The sequence below is a fragment of the Suricata suricatta genome, chromosome 6 (genome assembly GCF_006229205.1).
Source record: "Suricata suricatta isolate VVHF042 chromosome 6, meerkat_22Aug2017_6uvM2_HiC, whole genome shotgun sequence".
NCBI lineage: Eukaryota > Metazoa > Chordata > Mammalia > Carnivora > Herpestidae > Suricata > Suricata suricatta.
In genome coordinates, this window is record NC_043705.1 from 5,218,484 (window position 1) to 5,235,820 (window position 17,337).

The following is a 17,337-nucleotide window of genomic DNA, read 5'->3' on the forward strand; positions in this document are numbered from 1 at the left end:
TGGGCAAATATGCACAGCAAACAGAGCTATAATTAAGGCTAAGCAAGCTGGGAAGTGTGTGAAGGAAGAGAAAGCCAAGAGAATCTGAAAAGGCCCTTCAAACATATCCCCTCCCTGCATCCTCAGAAAACTGAGAGGAACTATGTATGTGGACACACGACAGTATGAGCCTGCCACCATACAACAGACACAATGGCCGTACCATCCTCATCTGGTCTCACACACTTCCAGAGAGCCACAGAAGAGATCCAGAAAAATTTCTTGGACCCTTTCCTGCTGTGGATGTTGAGATTTCCTAGTGTGTGATTCCTGACAATACCTAGACCCTTCATCATAAGAACTGTGAACTCCAGAACTTGGCTGAGATCTGAGCAAAGCTAGCTGTGGCATAAAAGGATAACTAAAATTGCACACGTGCATATCTTGAGTTGCAAATGTAAATCTAAAATGGCTTTGGAAGAAAATAAACTCAAGCAAAACAAAATAACACCAACCCAAACCCCAAACAACCAAGACAAAGTACAACTCAAATCAACGGACAATGGGTACCATATGGATGGCATAAGAAATATAACTGCAGTTGTCATGAGAGAAGCTAATTAATGGTTGGAACAGCAGGGAGAGTTAATAAAGATGGTGTGACTAAAACTACACCTCAAGCAACGGCAGAATTCTGGGAAGCAGATAAGAGCTCCGCAAGTGTACCAGGAAAGGGAAAGAAAGGCGAGAAAGAAGGATTTGGGCAGTGCGTTTGATGCAGGTGAATGCAGAAGTGAAATAGGCCCAGATCACACAGCTTTGATGGCCAGACATAAGCAAGTGCTACCACAGAAATATAAGGAAAACAATCCACACTCTTAAGCAAGAGACTAACACGAACGAAGGTAAGCTAGAGGAAGAATAATCAAGAGGCCACGGAGAGTCTGTTAGGAACAGAAATGGAAAGAAAAGCAAAGTGGCAATGGCAATCATCTCGACATGAAAATATAAGTGCTTGTATCAAAAGTGATGGCAGTGGGGTAAGACTCCAAGGAAGAACCAAGTATATGATACTTGGAGACCATGCTTGAGAGGAGGTAAAATACAGGAAAACTTCAGAGATGACTGAATTTGGGGAATGAGTGACTGGGTCGTTGCTGACTCAAACCAGAGAATTAAGAAAGCCCAGGAGGATGTTATGAGAAAAATATGAGGGTAAGTTCAGTTTCTGGCTTATTGAGTTTGAAAACTGGTAAGACATATTAGGAGAAATGACAAAGGTGGCAGATATAAATGACATTATAACCCCAGAGAGAAAAAGACCAGGTTGTGATTAGACTTCGGCCATTCATACTGTAATATCACATAAATAGCAGAAGTCAACAGAGAAAAATGATGACCCACAGGATCACCACCATGAGAAAAGTGAAATACTAAACCTGAAAATTGCATTTGAAATAAAAGTTGGGAAAAAAAACAGCTCATATCAGCATTGTAGTGGACTGAAATGTTTGTGTTCCCCTGAAATCCACATGTTCAAACATTCACCCTCAAAGTGATGATACTTGAAAGCAGGCCCTTTGGAAGGTGATTAGGTTTTGAGGAGGGTGAGGGCGGTGCCTTCATGTGATTAGTGCTCTATGAGAAAAGGAAGAGACCAGAGAACTCTGTAGAAGCAGCCTTGTGGATCAGCCCTGGGCACACAGAAAGTAGCGGTCTACTAGCGATTCAGCAGCGCTGACCAGGCACACAGTGCTAGCACCTTGACCTTGGATTCCCCAGCATCCAGAACTGTGAGAAAGAAATGTCTGTTGTTTTAGCCATCCTAACCTATTTTGTTACAGCAGCCCAAAGTGAGTAAAACAAGCATTTTTGTTTCAACTGCAACCTGAATCTTTCTGTCTCCCTCTTTCTTGTTTTCTGAAGGATTTAGTAGCCAAACTTTGCAAAATAATTTTCTTAAAATTTTATATCTCTGCAGCTTTTGTTGCACATAAAAAGAATTTTTCCTCCTTTCACTCCTGACTTCTCCTCAGAGCAGCCACAGTTCTGGTCTTGGATAACATCTGGCTTTCCCTAGACCTGAAAGGTGCATTTGGTGCTCTGGGATGTCCGAGCGGGGCTTCAAAACTTCAAGGGAGAAGGGGATGATTCAACTACAAAGAGAAAGGGACGTGAGCTTCAAGAGTGAAGGAGAAGTAAGAATATTCTTGGAAAAGCAGCTAACTTAAAAAAAAAATCCTTCACTGCACCAGAGAACAGAGAGAGGGCACCTGGGAGGGACTGACCTGGGGTCTGAACACACACAAGGCCCTTCACCCTTGGGAGCCACAGCCCCGGGCCAGCAGTGAAGCCAGTCATTTGCATTTATGGGGGCCTCCTGCTGTGGAAGAGATGAACTCAGCTCAATCATCAGTGACCATCACAGACTGAACAACAGAAATTCTTCCCCCAAATTTCCTGCATTGCTCAGCTCCAAGGTGTGTGCTGGGGAAGGGACCCCAGGAACACGAATACTGGCTGTTCCCGCAAACTGCGCTGGGTTAGGTGTGATTTAAAACAGAAGTCTGCTACGTAGTACCACTTCTCTTACAGTTGCGTGCCTCGCTCATAGCGTCTTAAGTAAAGACGGGAAATTATGAGACAAACGGGACTGTCTAGTATCTGGCTTTTCACAGAGATTTCCAGACTTGATACTTAAATTTAAGTATTATTTTATAGCAGGTTATCTTCCTGAAGAGGTAAAGAGTAAACAGCTTTTTATATGTGTGAGGAATGGACCTATTATGGTGTAAACTTTCAAAACTAATTATTTCACTGTGATGCCACCTTACAGCTGCTCATCATAGTACTGATACTGACTAAAGCGATGTCATTCACACATTTTTAGAAACTAATCCAAACCATAGCCTGCAATCCTGAAATATGAAAGACTCAGAAGTGCACAGAAATGCAAAGGAAACCAAATCTATGTAAACCAACCAATACTGTCCTGTGCAACTAAACTAAAGGCCTACGGAACCCCTATATTCTCCTTTGATACAAGCCCATTAAGTGGCATCTCTTTCTACACAATGTTTAAAAATGCACAGTATGGCAAGTTCCCCCTGCATTATAAAAGGATGAGTTAACATTCTTGGCTCTATTTTTTTCTCTTCCTTACTTCATGTGAAAATATGCCATTTAACACTCAACCTTTATTTAAAAGGTTAAATCTGTCTATTTCGATTCCATCACTTCAACATCACCAAATTGTACTTCTAAAACATTACATATTTATGATATAGAAATGGCAGTGGGGCGCCTGGGTGTTTCAGTTGGTTAAGTGTCCAACTTTGGTTCAGGTCATGATCTCAGGGCTTGTAGGTTCAACCCTCACGTAGAGCTCTGGGCTGACAGCTCAGAGCCTGACCTGCTTCACATCCCGTGTCTCCCTCTCCCTCTGCCCCTCCCCCGCTCATGCTGTATCTCTCTCTCTCTCTCTCTCTCTCTCTCTCTCTCTCTCTCTCAAAAATAAACATTTTAAAAAAAGAAATAGCAGTAAGTCAGCTTGTGAGGAAACTTGTGTTTTAATTATATTAAAAACCACAGAAGTATCTGAGGTATTTATTTTACTGTTACCTACTCAAATCCAAAAGAGCATGTATTAAAGTCATTGTCTACCTCTTTTAATTTCTCCCTCACTTTTTTCCTTCACAGTAAAGCAAGCAAAGTTTATTAAACCATTTTTCTATATAATACCTTACATTTCGTTTTCTAAAATTTTTCTGAATAGGACTTTGCTTGTTACTATAGTAAGAATTCTATCCCTATGTTTTCTTGTGATGCCTTTATGTCCTTGTATACGTAATAATCACACAAAAGCATATGGCCGCAAAGGGACTCCCAGAGAAAAAATGGCTCTTTTTTTAAAAAATATTTTAATATTTATTTATTTTTGAGAGACAGAAAGAGACAGAGCACGAGTGGGGGAAGAGCAGAGAGAGAGGAAAACAGAATCTGAAGCAGTCTCCAGGCTTTGAGGTCTCAGCACAAAGCCTAATGTGGGGCTCAAACTCATTAACAGAGAGACCGTGACCTGAGCTGAAGTCGGTCTCTCAACGAACTGAGCCACCCAGATGTCCCAGAAGACGGTTCTTTTACATTAAAAAACTGCTATTCTGAAGTGACTTTTTTTTATTGCAGCAGGCCCCAAACCACATTTATAAGGAATCTCACTCACTAGTGGATATAGGCAGTTAAGTTTTCAGAGGCAAGCAAATTAACAGCTACTGGCATTTCTTCATTGTGAAAGATACATTTTACATATTAAAGATGGACAAATGTGATAACAGGACTGAGATAAAAGTACTATGAGAGAAAATAAACCTATTGTCTGAACTTCAAACATTGCATTTCTTGTACTTCTATTGTATTTTATAAAAATTCTTAGCAAGATTACAGATTGTGAACTATTGCTTTCTGAGCATCTACTACATACCAGATTGACAACAATAAACGTTCCTTTCTGATGGCCAAAGACAGCTGGTTTGCCAAGGTAACATTACTTGCCAATAGAAAATAAAAAGTATTTCCTGAACACCTATTATTCTTCAAGGGGAGTGTATAATGAGACTATGATACATAAGTGTTGATTTGATTAAATCTTGATTTTAGTGATTTTCAAGTTTTTCAAAGATTATAACAACTTTGTTGGTTATAGTTATTCTATCTCTATGTGTTTTAGCTTTAAAACATTTTTTAAGCCAAAGAGACACAGCCTCTTTCTCCTTCTTGTATCAGTTCTTCTTCCTCTTCTTTCATTCCTTCCTTTTTTCTTTTATTGTTTTGGAAATAATACATGTTATGTATTTAACATTTACTCAATTTTGAGAGACAGAGATAGAACACAAGCATGGGAGGAACAGAGAAAGGGAGATACAGAATCTGAAGGAGGTTCCAGGTTCTAAGCTGTCAGCCCCATGCTGGGTTCCAACTCAGGAACCCTGAGAGCATGACCTGAGCCAAATTCAGGCACTCAACTGACTGAGCCACCCAGGCACCCCAGTAATGTACATTTTAGATCTCAAAGCAATGACTGCCTTTGATTTTCCTCAGCTTATTTTGTGGATATTTAAGGAAGATAAATTATCCATGGGTCATTATTGTTCAGCAAATCAGTAGAAGTAGATAGTTATAAAATCCTATGGCAAATAGAAATGGCTAATAATACATTTTTGCCCAAGAGGGCTGAAAGAGCAACAAGTAAATTTTAAAAGTAACATACTTAAATGAAAATGGTAAGTATATTAATTTTATGAGATAGTTCTACTCAAAGGTGGAGGAATCGCTCTGATGTGCTATCATGAGTGGCTATCCCTGTCAGGCATCCTAATAGGTTTTCTTCTTTTTATCGTAATATCCCAAATTCACTTAAACGTGATTCCTGGATTATTTTGTTGAATAAATTCTGCTTTGTTTCTCTCCTGATGTCTATTACTGATTTCGTGCCTTCTCTCTCTCTCTAGCTCTCCTTTTCTCGCTCGCTCTCACTCACTCACACACACACACACACACACACACACACACACACACTCTCTCTCTCTCTCTCTCTCTCTCTCCATCAACTGTTTGTGTACCAGGTACAGATCTTTAAGTTTACAAACATGAGTATGTATATAAAAACAATCATATTTATTTTCCTTATAAAAATGCTGTTTTTCCAGAAGAAGCATCTAAATTCTAGTACCTTGTGCCAAGAACTGGGACCAGGCACATATCACTATGATGTGGTATTTTCCTTACTTGAATTTCTTGCCTGATTTCCCTATTTCTGAGTCCCTTAAGAAGAAACCAAAAATGTTTCATTTTGGTCCTTGAAATGAATAGGAATGTGACTAAATTCATAAATACTGTATTATCTTGATGCTAATATCAGACATACAGAGAAAAAACAAAAACAAAAACAAAAATAAGCAAACAAAAAACATTGCTGGCTGATTTTCCTGTGCATTTCTATGCAAGAATCCTAAATAAGATATTAATAAACTAGTACAGAAATACATAAAAATAGGGTAAACTATTACCAAGTATAATTTAATCATAGATATATAACTGATATTTTAACCTTGGGCAGTCCCTTTAAGTAATTCATCAAACTGAGCCATAAAAAAATAAAAAGCCAAATGATCATTTTAATAAATGCATTAAAAACTGGGTAAAAGATTAATGATTCATGATTTAAAATAAAGATCATAGTGAATAAGGAATAAATTTAAGTTCTTTAACTGATAAAGGATATATGTCAAAAAAAATAGAGAAAACATCACATACAATGGTGGTATGTTGGAAGATACCTCTTAAAAGTGAGGAACAAGACATGGATGTCTGCTTTTACCATTGACCTCCCCACTGTACCATAAAATGTACATAATGCAACAAGACAAAGAGAGAGATTGAGAGAGAGAGAGAGTGATTTTACAATTAGAATGGGAGATACAAAAATGCCACTGTCCAGTAAATATATAATGTATTGATAAAAACATCCAAGTGAATCTACAAATTATCAGAGTTAGTAAGTGACATCAGCTGTATAAATGAAAGGTTATTACACAAAAATTTATCTTTTTCCTAAAAAACTGCTAGGAGTACAAGTTTTTAAAGTTATTATAATAGAAATGAAAACTATAGAGTAAGTGGATATAAAACCAAGGCAAGTTATAAAAAGAATGATTTAAAAATGTATGGAATATTACAAAAGGACATCAAAGGATCCTTAAAATGTGGGAATACACTATCCTAATGGATGGGAAAACTGAACAATAAAGATGACAATATTCATAAAACATATCCTATCAAAATTTAAATTGGCTTTCCCATAAAATCTGAAAAGTGTTCTTCAAATTCATAACGCTAAAATATTAAGAATGAAGGGTGGCATACTATAGCAGACATGACCCTTTTTATCAAGTTTTATTTAAATTAAAGAATTAGCATAAGGATGAACAAATATACTGAAGGGCAAAATTAAGAGCCTGGAAAGAGATCTATTCATACTTCGAGGTTGTATCTATGAGACCTGGCATTACATATAGTAAGGCAAGGGAAGCTGGAAATAATACAACTGAACCCTCATTTTACTTCATAAAAACAACTGACTGTGCTACAAGTATATAACATGACATCAGAAAGGGTAGGCGAGCGGGACCTGACTCAGCATGTCGGGGAAACGGTGCTCTGACTGGACGTTATTAGACTAGAGAACCACACGAGCTCTGTAGTGTAGACGGTGAATTCATTTCTCAGAGGGGTAAGGGCTAACATTTTTGCATTACTTTACACGCACACCAGGGATGAAAATTCAAATTGTAGATATTTATAAGCAGTTTCTCCCTGTCAGATAAAGAAGCAACAAATAAGCAAAGGGGAGGTGGGGGAGGGTGGAATGACTTCAGAGGTGAATTAAGAGTCAGTCAGAGATGTCAGTACGAACTCATGTTTAAAACATCACACAAACAAACTTGGGGGGGCCTCTTAAAAATATCTACCCATTACTTCTAAAACAGTGCCAATTCCAAGGAAGAGAAAAACACGGGAAAGATCCTAAGACTAAGCACACACAACAACTACACGCAATGTGGGATCCTGAACTGAATCTTAAAACAAAAAACGTGGCAGAAAAAAAACTGAAAAAAACCTAAATAAAGTCTGTGGTCTAGCTGGTAGCATTGAACCCACATTACTTTCTTGGTTTTGACTAATGTACCATCATCATGCAAGGTGCTACTCATAAGGGGAGCTGGGTAAATGGTGTACTGGAAATTTCTGTGCTGTCTTTGCAACTTGTCCTGAAATTTAAAATTATTCAAATTAAATAGTTTAGAAAACAATTTCAATTTTATTCACTCCTGTTCCTTGTTTCCTTTAAAAATGGCATATGCATAATAAATTATGTAGAACATGAATCTTATTTTATCTAAGAAATTCAAGTAGAAACAAAGTATTGGCAAATACACTTACTTATTCAAAATTAAATTATGTAAAATATGACCTCCTTATACAACTTAACTTTCCATCAAGTGAAAACTGCGTACCTGGGCAGTAAAATTAATTGCATGTTATATTTTTAAGGGAGTTTTTTTTTTAAAGAGACACGTTGTTGTCCTATTTTTTCCTATGTAACTAAAATATTTCTAGGGCTAACTAAAATACCTCTTTGTATACCGAAATAGATACAAGTGAAAAGTAGCAGTATTATGGTGCCCACTTCTTTAGAAAATGCTTCTTATGTTCATTAACATGTTTCATCTTGAGAGATGTTTGTGAAACAAGATTTGATATGAGACCTTTAAAAAATAATCATGACAAGAATTTCACTAATTCAGAGCAACACAGAGTCAGCAGTCACTTCTATCAGATTTGTTTCCATTCTTGCACTTGAATTATGCATGTGTGAATGTGTGTATGTATGTGCTGGGATTGTATAATAATCACACATTCCATGAGCAGTCTGCCAGTGGGTAAAGGACAGAAACAATTTGGGATTTGAATTGGTTCTCAGCCTCTATGAGGCACAAAAGATTGGTACTTCATATTAATTATTCATTTTCTCTAATTCAGTCAACACCCTCTTCTGTTTTACAATGCTTCAAATATTCATTATGTAATCATATTTCCCCAATACTTATTGCAGTGGAATCCCTGTCCTTTAGAACAGCCACTCAAAAAGTTTAGCAAGTATTAAAGTCACCTAGAGGTCTTGTTAAAACAGTTCCCCAAGCTACACCTTTAGAATTCCTGATCTAGTAGGTTTGGGGTGGAATGCAGGTATTTGCCTTTCTAAGTCCCTAGCTGCTACTGATGCTGGTGGAATTAGATACACACATTCTTACTGTATCTGTCAAGTGTCTCTGCTTCCAGTATTTGAAGTAGGTATTTTAAGCTTCTTCTCTCTCCTAACATGCATCATGGCAAGAAAGAATTACAAGTTGATATGAGAAACTAAATAAAGGAAATCTCATTTAAAATGGGTTTGGGAGGACAGAAGAGGAGGAGGGGGTCTAACGCACCACCCCTCCTTGCCAATTGCAGACCCCAACAGAAAGAGACACCTTGGATTCCCAAGAAGAAGAAGCCTACTTTCCTGCTCCAGCAGGGGAAGGAAAAACTCCTCCTTGCACAGTGACAAGCTCAGCCAATAACAAAATATCACAACTCAGCTAATCAGAGGCCATCACCACTCTGAATGCTCACTTCCGTCCTGACTTTCCTTTAGAGCAGCCCTTCCCACCTTCCTTCTCCAGGCTTGCCTATGGTTTGCCATAGTTTGCTGTTCTGAAACGCATTTCCTCTGCTATCCCTGAAGAACGCTACTGTGCTGGTCACATAATTGGCTGTTTTTTTAAGGCCAACAGGGACTTCCACATAATGAGTGTAATAGGAATCAACATGTAGAATGAAAAGAGATTTGCAAAGTAAGAGTTGATATGTTTACAAAAGCCATTTTTTTAAAAACTTTAACCCAAATTAACTACCGTTTGACTGCACAGCTATCTCTAGAGCAACCCTACACTTTGCAATTCGATATATCCTTGTCTGAGTATATTATAAATGAGAGAGTTCCTGAGGCAGAAAGGAGTTCCTCATATATATTGTTCTCCTACCTGATGAACAATGAGAAACTCCTGCTAGTCAACAATTTCAAAATATCTCCATGGACATTTGCTTTCTCAGTAGTATATTAATAGCTTTAATCAGAAGTAGCTTAATAAAGCAAACTTACTATATAGATTTTTGTATTTATATTTCTAATCTACAAGCACACCTATGTATGAATTAGTATCACAGGTCTGCTAGGGATTTTTTAAAACTATTATTATTTGTATTATATTCAGTGGTCTAGTATCATGGATAAAGCCATCACCTCATCGCAAGAATCAGAATTATTTTAAAATGTTGTTTTGTTGTTATTTAAATGTGAGGGGTTTTTTTAAGGCTTTTCTTTTTTAAAGAGTAGTTTTAGGTTTACAACAAAATTGAGAGAAAGATCTGTCCCCACACGCATGCACATCCTTCCTCATTATCAACAAGTACTAGAAGGAGGCATCTTTTCACCACGGATAAACCTACACTGACATATCATAATCACCCGAAGTCCAGAACTCACTTGCATTCACTCTTGGTGCTATACATTCTATGGGTTTGGGAAAATGTATGAAATATATACCTCATGTATAATACTTACATAATGATGTATTTTCACTGCCCTAAAAATATTTTTATAACTGTAAACTTCCACTCACTGATAGTGCTTGATCCAAAATGTCACAAATATATATCAAATCATGGGATTTCTAAAGATTCTATAGATGAGGAAAAGAATTTCCTTCTACAATTCTAGGTTCTTGGCTGAGACCACCCTGTAATAAAAATAAATATCAGCTTAGTAGAAGAGCAAACACAAGTTTAATAACATGTAAACATCATGTATACATAGGAGATACTCCGGAAGACTGAATGACTCCCCTTAAAGGGTCAAAGCCACCAGCTTAAATATCATCTCCAGCTAAAGACAAAAGAAATACATTGGATGGGGGAAGAAGGCCAGTTATGGGAGTTTACTAGGAAAACCACAGTAAATAAGGATATTGTTTTTATAAAAGTTAAGTCCAAGTCTCCTCCATTGATAAGAATTTCTGGAGATTTAGTCCTCCTCCTCTTCCTGGTACAGAGAGGGAGACATCCTTACATATGCAGATTTTACGTATATAAAATGTCTTTTACATATGTAAGTGTCTTTTACAAATGGGTTAACTTCAACCCAGAAGGAAGCTTATTTTGGAGTGACATATTCTGTTCCCTTTTAATTCCTTCTGAAAAGAGATGGAAATTACCAAGCCCAATGGAGAAAGGTTCTCATCTGATAATATTTATGTGCTTCTACTTGCCAATTCCCTTAAAAAATACATATGTAACTCTTTAAAATTCTTTGCAAATGATTATCAACTTACCAGAAGTTATAAAAATTAAATCCTGTTTCAGATATTCATTGGGTCTTCCAAATAGCTCTCAGTAAAATGTATAATTAATTAATTAATAGCAATCATTTTATTACCATATTAGTGTACTGAACTGTTTGTTGTTTTTGGAGAATTCTTTGTCTTTGTATTTTCTTGTTATTGGGAGGTTTATAGCCTCAGAGTCAAATAAAGCTTCTCAGAGATGACATTTACTGAGGAATCTATGTCCATATTTTTAAATATACTATCTTAACATTTTCCTATAACCTTTTCAACAAATTTAAGAAGAATGCATTATAATTCTCATTTTGTAGGTGAGGAAAAGAGCTCACACACATAAAAAAATAACTTGCTTCAAGTCACACACCTAGTAAACATCATTAATATACTAAACTCAACCACACATGATTGTACTCACTGTACAATAAAGGAAAAGAATTTTGGGACAGATGTTTTATTTTCTATCAAGTAACAAAAATATAGCAATTAACTTGGAATGGCAATCTCAAGTTTGGTTTACCTTCCTCTAAAGAAGGAATTTTTCATTTCCCTCAATTCCTTGAGCCAAAATATCAAGTGAAATTGATTCCAGAAAAGCAATGGGGAGGGTTGTATCTTATCTTTGGCTTTCTTTTCCATTTACCTTATAATCTCAACTATATTTCAGAATATATCTTTTGTTTAATGGTAACTGTAAGAGTCACCTTAAGGTGGCGACCAAGCGGCCATTTCTCCGGGGGCTGGAGGAGAACACCTGCATAGATGACCCCTGCCCCTCACCTGCAGACCTGGGATGTCCTGCCCCATTTGGAAGCAGCCAATCATGAAGCTCCAGCTTCCCATCACCCTGACAGACGAGGCAATCTATTCCATCCCACCATGCCCCTGAAAGGCCCTTATTTGATAATCTGCCCTCCCAAGATCAAACCCAGAACCCCCCACCCATAAAACTCCCGCCCATCACCTATCAGGCGCGATCTCCCAGACTCCCCTCTCCCCGGGTCATGGGACCTCGCCCGGGAATATCAGATCCCAATAAAGGCTTTCTTGGCTCCATAACGTAGTCTTTTTCCTCCCATCTCTGCCCCCATCTATTCAATCTTATAGTAAATTATGATTTCCTGTCTTCAGCAATTCAATTTCTGAATATACTGAGCTTTGCCTAAAGGGAATGACTCCTTGCCGATATTCTGACTCTGTTACTGGGTATCTCATTTGACTAGGAGGTTACTTTTGCTTTCGGTTCAGTTAGTTTCCATGTGGGAACACACATTTAACTTACTCAAATCTTAGAATGCCACTTGCTAAAGTAAGTGTAAAATAACATTTCACAGGTCCTCAACCGACTTAAGAAATAGACCTTAAACATTATTAGAGGCAGAATTTGTACATCCCCATTCAAAAACTTTCTTCATGCCTTCACAGTGATCAATCCTTCAAATCTATTAGAATTTTTCATCCCCATCTCCCTAACCAAAACTCAGTTATGTACGTTCAGCTGACAAAGAGAGCCTGGGTTTGGCCCTGTTAACCTATGCTCTCACAAAAAACGGAGAACGGATGAGACAAAGAAAATTTCTGTTTCTACATATGCCTGATTGTCCTGGGTTCCAAAATATGTTTTATTTAATGGCCTAAGTCCAGAAGCCACGGCTGATCACAGCATTACATTATCATTTGTTTATTTGCTATTTTTCCCCCCTTACTGACTTGCAATGCTGTTTCTAAAACTTTTTTTTTTTTTTTGTCAGTTTTGTTCCTGGGGGTTGATCTCCTAAAGTGAGAAGAGTTCCACTATGGTGAGCTGTCTCTGTTCCCAAGGCTTTGAGCTATCTGGGAAAAACCAATTATAATTGGATCATTTAGCTTTTAGAAACCTACCTACGTCTCCTAACTTGTTCATGCTGCCATCCTGAGTCTGTATGAAACAGGCTATAATGAGCTGGGGATTGCCTTGGAAGAACTCAGATTAGATTCCAATTGAATCAAAATGGTAGTTACTTTTGCTTTCTACGCAGTATTTCCAAAGAGGAAATGAGTGAGAATAAATCTAGGCCTCAGGTAAAAATAAACACAAAACTACACAAGGCAGGAAGTCTCACGTTATTCCTGAGGATGAATGGTAAGAATATCATAGTGTTAGTGAAGGAGAATGGGCAGTTCTTTGGTTAAGAGAAGCCCAGGAAAGGAAAAGAAAACAAAAAGGGAAGATTAAAATTAATTCAGGATAAGGACCATTTAGCCATTTCCTTCCTTCATCACTTATCCTTTCTTCAAAGGGGCCACTTCCCACCCGTCTTTACTTTCTATGCTTCATGCTTTAAATTCTAAGGTAAGGGGTCTGAGGGCAGAAAAGCAGGTTGAGCTGTCAGGAGAGGAAGGGAAAAATTTGCTAAAATGATCAGAGGCAGTTATTGAGTGACAGGTTGAGATGTGCATAAGGAACCAACTTTCCTTCCAAACTTCTTTTGTTCCAGATCAGCTTCTTCCCACAATGGAGCTCTGTTTGCCATCTTCCAGCCAAGGACCCCTGAGCCCTAAGAAAGCACAACTCTGAGCACGGTGGCCAAAAGGCTAATTTGCTTCTCTCTTACCTACAATTTTTTTTCTTTTTATTTATAAATGCTTTCTCCAGAATCAATAAATAGGATACATTTGTTTTAAATAAATGCCAACCAAATATAACATGTTTTCATAGCTTAAAAAAGTTCCCATTAGTACATAAATAAAACCACAATTCAGAATTCAGCCTGCCACTGTGAGTCTAAAGAGGCTCAATAGAGAAAAGATGCTTTCAGAAGGCTGGAACGGGGTTTTTGAGGCTCAGAAATTCTCTTGACTATTTAGAAATGGATACTGACTCTCTAGAGCCATAGGGACGGCTATCATAGACCTAAATGTTTCTTATTCCCAAGCATATGAGGTGTCCTGGCTTACAAGATTACTGGAATTCTATAAGTAAATATTTGTAACTAATATTGCAGAGATAAACTACCAACGATGCCTAAATTGTCCTGGCCGATGCCTGAAATATCTCCCTAATCAATCTACTCTACTGGCTTGATGCTCTATAATATTTTGAGCAGCTAAAATTTATTTCGACTGTAGTTTAAATTTTGAGTTACAGATCCATTCCTAAGAGTATAGTCAATGGAGAAAAGCAAAGGATGGCAATGTGTATCTGAGAGGCCTGGGGAAGGGAATGCCACATAAGTAGAAAAATAAAAAAGAACAATGAATATTCAGGGGTTTGAGTACTCTCCCAGCTGATTAAGATGAAGACTTAAACCTAAATCACTATTATACTCCAAAATTGTTTCATTACACTAGAATTGAACAAAGGTAAAAAACAAATAAACAAAAAACACCTGATCAAAAATTTTTTAACTATCTGGTACTCTGAGCTATCCTGTTTGGGACATGAAGAGAAAAGTTATATATTATTACAAGTTATTTTTCCTTTCTGCTCTATTAAAATAGAAAATTGCATATATATGCAACAGTTTTATTCTGAATTATATAAAAGAACAATCAACACTGTCATTGGACTTGTACAGTGACATAAAATTCATTTCTCAACGGAAGTAACATGTCTATTTTACAAAAGAAATGCTTTCTTTTAATCTGTATCATATCTTCAGTATACTTGGTAAAGATTTACCACTAATATTATTTTATATTCTAAAAAGGCTACAAGCTACTTTCATAGACCACCTGAAATTGTAATTTTGAATGACATTCATGGAGGATACAATGGTGAAAAAAGTTATAGATACTGTTTAGCCCCCAGAGAAACATGGAGCCTGCTTGAAATACTGAGCAATTTACTGGTTATTTTGAAGACTTTAAGTTAAAATTAGTAAACTCTCAAAACTGTTGCAGCTGTAAGATCAAATTTTATACTACATTTATGCCACACAAACACAGACTTCAGGAACAAAAGCACTGCCCATCTTAAAGGCATTCCTTGTTTCGAAATCACAGAGGTTATGCTTTTCTCTGTGTTATACTTTGAGTTTACTGTCAAAAACTGTTAGACGATCTGTCTACTAAGATCCCTTTGTGACCCTTCCTTTCATTTGAACCTGTCGTGCATAATACATTTTAATACTGGGGTTGCACAGAGAGATACACCAACTCAACACATGGCTGCTGAATAAACATTCCTGAGGACAAACCAAACTTGTGGAATGTGAAAATTATTACAACTAAGTGGTATTTCTGTCCCTTCTTTCTTTCTTTTTTAAAACTATGTATTTTAGAGAAAGGGAGAGAGGAGAGGGGCAGAAGGAGAGAATCTGAAGCAGAATCCATGCTCAGCAGGGCACCCGACATGGGGCTCGATCCCATGACTGTAGGATCATGACCTGAACCAAAATCGAAAGTTGGACCTTGAATCAACTAAATTACCTAGGCCCCAGGATTGCTGCTCTTTGAACTACACAGGCTGTAACTGTGATACTGCCAAGAACCAGATTTTCCTCCATATCTAAAGAGGTATATGCCAGTTCCATATCTATGAAAATCAACCATTTTGGTTCACTCCCATGTGTTTTTCCTTTGTTTTTATTTTTTCTCTGGGATTTTTGACCCTATCTACCTGTATAATTTATGGATGCTCTGCTATTATTAAAAAAAACTCTGAAGCCATTTTTTTTCTGGGTTGTCAGACATTCACCTCTTCTACTCAGTATGACCTGTTCCTCAATCTTCTAGAATGGTCTAGATATATTTTCCTTTTATATTTTTTATGTTTACTTATTTTTGAGACAGAGAGAAACAGAGCACAAGCAGGGGAGGGGCAGAGAGAGAGAGAAGGAGACACAGAATCTGAAACAGGCTCCAGGCCTGTCAGCTGTCCAGAGCTGTCAGCTCAGAGTCTGACACGGGGCTTGAACCTACGAACCATGAGATCATGACCTGAGCCGAAGTCGGCCACTTAACCAACTGAGCCACCCAGGCGCCCCTAGATATATTATTCTTGATCAATGTTATCCAAAATAGTATTATATATCTTTCCTATACAGTTTAGTTTCTGAGATCTGAGCTAGGAAAGGCGGCATTCTACTCTCTCTTACATAATTACCATGGACATCATAGATGAAAGATTCTTAGAAAAATCATGACTAAGAAGAAACAAAACTGTTACATATATAAGAAAAATCACCATTAAGAGAAACAAAACTGTTACATACATAAGTTTTTCTCAAATTTATCTGATTTTAAAACATTTTTTTCCATCCCACACCTGAAAATGTTAGACACGGTGACAGAAAATATTATTCTATATTCTAATCTCTTGAGCAAGTGCAACTGTTGACCGCTGGCCTCTGATTTGCAAACTATTTAGAAGGCATATTATTAACAAGAAGGTAGTATTCAAGGCACAGGCAAAACTCCTAATTACAGACATTGAGAAGGCTGTGTTTTTAATTCCTTCATATGCAACAAGCAAAGATCGCAGTGACTCAAGATGGCAATAACCAGAGCGTCTTCCACCAATACATAAAGATTAATGAAAGCTTTTTAATTCTTTACTTGTTTCTAATAATTAGTTTAGCAGAGCTAGCTTATGTTGTTCCTGTTGTTAGTCACCTGAGGATTATCTATATAAAAAGTAGAAGAAATTATACAAAACAGAGTACAATGAAAACTAATCAATAAAATTGAACACTCTCAACTTAATGGAAGAATCTGAGCAAATAAGCTATGTAATAACAAACGACATTTTTAAAATTTATTTTAATGTTTATTTCTTTTTGAGAGAGAGAGAGACGAGAGAGAAGGAGACACAGAATCTGAAGCAGGTTACAAACTCTGAGCTGTCAGCACAGAGCCTGATGTGGGGCTCAAACTTGTGAACCATCAGATCATGATCTGAGTCGAAGTCAGACACTTAATCAATTGAGCCATTCAGGAGCCCCAATTTTTAAAAATAATAACCACAATTTCAGGTATGGAAATCCAGATCCAAGATATACTCCTTGAAATCCACCCTTTATACAGAGAGATCCATTTAAGACACTGACAAGGGTAAGATGATATACTATGAAATTGTCATTGCTTTGAATAAATATTTGTATAAATATAAAAATGGATATTGTTATGTAAAATAAAACACATATAAATAAAAATTAAAAATACATGTTTATATACATATACACATGTTTTTATATATGCATATACACAAGGAGTGATAAGAAATAGATGGCACTGCTCATATCTTTAAAAGAGACATAAACTGAACCAGGGGACAGGAATAAGAAAATAATAATCCTCAGAAGTTCTCAGATGATAAAACTGAGAGATCCCAGGTTGTGAGAGGTGTGCACCTGACTCATTTAGGGGAGAGGCTACTTTA